This window comes from Lygodium microphyllum, chromosome 7 (assembly GCF_053477565.2).
Source record: "Lygodium microphyllum isolate KBCC chromosome 7, Lygodium_microphyllum_v1.1.10, whole genome shotgun sequence".
NCBI lineage: Eukaryota > Viridiplantae > Streptophyta > Polypodiopsida > Schizaeales > Lygodiaceae > Lygodium > Lygodium microphyllum.
In genome coordinates, this window is record NC_141141.1 from 150,491,235 (window position 1) to 150,494,299 (window position 3,065).

Sequence of the window (3,065 nt, forward strand, 5' to 3'; positions counted from 1 at the left end):
ACTTGCGACTTCCAGGGCGGAGCCTTGCTCGTCTCATCGGACCCCAGCCCGAGCGGTAAGTACGATCCGATTCCAATACATCACTTTTGGGTCTTACAACTCGATTTCCATTCCAGTACACTCGTGCCAATGTCGTACACACCAATGGTACTGGCAGTTAATCTACCGTTATGGAGCAATTTGGTGCACGCCAATGGTACTAGAAGTTAATGTACCGTTATGAACCTTAATTCTTTCATGGTTGGACGCAGGTACTTCGAGTTGCCACTACCCTTCCTCTAATGTTTGAATATGTGCGGCATAGCGACTCGTGCTAGGCGGAACTGCATTTTCTATGATCTTTTGGTTCCTCGTCGTCTCACTAATACAATGTGGGTGTCTACATCCTCATTGATGTACTTCATGAAGTGTATTGGTTAATGTAGATCATACAAATTTTTTTCGTCTACATGATCTCTCTTTTTTTTCTTTTTCTGGGGTTCAATAATGATACAAGTTAAGATCATACAAATTTTTTTCGTCTACATGATCTCTCTCTTTTTCTTTTTTTGGGATTCATGTTTCCAGAGTGATGTAGTGTATCTTTATAGAGCCCTTGACAATTGAATGTTTGCTCGAGTTATGTGGCAAAGTGTAGCTATCACACATTATAGTTCAATTAGATGGGTATCCTAGTCAATGTGATAGCTCCTAAGCTACGATACTAAAGTTAAACTAGCAAAGCATAGTTTATAAGGACTTTGTCTTTCTTCTCGTATGCTCCATTTAGTCTCTCATCTTCTGTGTTTGCATCACATATCCTTTTTCTCTAGTTACTAGGTTACCATTTTCTTACTTCACACATGCATTTGCTTACAAATCTAGCTAGCCTCTGTTATTCTTATTTACTATTCTTGTTGCTTTTATAGGTTTCCATTATTGTATGCAATAAGACTTTCTATTCTTTAAACAAGAGAAGAGGATGAAAACTCAAATTTTTCGTTGCTTTCTCATTCAGAATCGGAATTTAGAGCTTTAAGAGTAATTTTGGGGGTTTTGGTACGCTCTAGATATGATGGTGATGTCAAAATGTCAAGATTCAGAGTATAGAATTTTCTACACTAACTCCAGTATGTTATAGGATATCTCTTGACTCTTAAAACTCTGTATTTCAATTGATATTTGTACTTTCTTTATAATTATATGTAAGATATGAGTGCAAATATCCATGTAAAACTATAATATATAATTAAGAACGGCAAACCATGACTTTTACCATGGGGAAGGTTGGGCTCAATCGTGTGTTTTTTCTCTCGTCTTTCTCAATCTATTGAGTTATTCAAATCCTCTTATGTATTATAATGGTGTTGGTATTTAATAGTTGAGATGTTTGATTTGTAAGATTTTTCCACTAAGTTCTTGTTTATGATTGTGATTTGATTTGCTAGATTTGCCACACGTTTCGCTTGGTAACATTAGTATCAGAGCATGGCTACGCTCGGAGTTTTCAATTTGTATGATATTAGTGTATAAAGGCAAACACCGTGGAACAATCGCAATCTACAAGACAAATCACTATAGATGAATATTGCAACAACATTTCTCATGTTTTGGATAGCCTTATATCCACAGCTATATAGAAGAAGCACTTGAAAATCGTCTAGCTATTGCATATGCTTCACCATAAAAATCCTCTCAAACAACTATTTTTCACGTAATGTAACTTTTTACTAGTTTATATTTTGAGGATGGTGTAACAATAAAAGTTCTAGCCGTAAAAAAGATCTACAGTTGTTGTTAGACACATATTTTACAAATTTTGAATATTTAGCAAGTTATTAATTGAACCCTAAAGTGACCTTGAATGTAAATTTCAGAGCAGTATGTAGAAAACTATATAGTAGCCAACTTTGAGCCCTATTTTTTATGATCTTATATTCAAATTTAGTAATCCATCATAGGGACGTGAATTGCAGACCTTTTTGTTGTTTACAAGTCTCTAGTTATCATCATGATCTGATTCTATCTTCAAAGAAAGTTATTTATCTTAAAAGTAGGTTTCATAGTTAACCCAAACTTAGTGAGTTTGTAAATTTCAACATATATAGACATCTAATTTTCTAGTAGAATAGCTTTTAATCCATTTGGAAATTGAGTATACTCCCAAAGAAAAAGTTTTAGCTTATACAAAGATCTAAAATATATATTAGACATGGTTTTATCTAAATATGCATATATTAAAAGATAAGCATATCTAAAAATGCCATAAAACTTGAATATTACTATCTTTTACCAAGATACTAGTATTTTATCCAACTTTAGCCTTATCTTTAATATGTTTCTTTTTAGATTTTAGTCTTAGTCATAAGTACATGTTTTGTAAAATTCCTTATAAGCTCGAACTCTCTAGTTATAGACTAACTTGATTCACAAGAAGATATAAGTTGTTTTTTTTTCAAAGTAGGCCTTCAATATGATTCTCACTCTAATTTTTGACAATTATAATATGTCTTTAAAGTTGTTATCTTTTGATTTGATAAACATTGAGACTAACAAATTTTTCTTAAAAGTACTTTGGAAAATTCTTCAACTTTTAAATTCTGTTGTGAATTTACGCTTTCTAGTAAAGATAGAGATTTCCAATCAAGATAAGATATGCAAGTCTTTTTCTTCTTCTTCTTTTTTCTAGAATTGTTCGTTAAATTTTTATTTACTACTAAAATAGGAAAAATAATTATTTGTTATTGTCGATGCTTTGAGTATCTTATTAGAATCAATTATTTGCTAATAATTAGACTCTGATTTATTCATTGTCCTATGCTAGATACTTGGTTTAGTTGAAGACGTGCAATAGATGACCGTCCATGCTCTTAGTGCTTACCCTACACTGCTAGCTTCACATTGAGCAGCAAATAGCAATTGAGATTAATTGCTATCCCACCCCCAGGGTATAATACTGGGAGGTATATTCCATGGTGGATTCCATGAGGTTTTTTAGTAAAACTAGAGGCATATTCCATGGTGAATTCCATAAGCTTTTTTAGTGGATTTCGTAAAACTATATATATTTACCGGGACTTGTACAT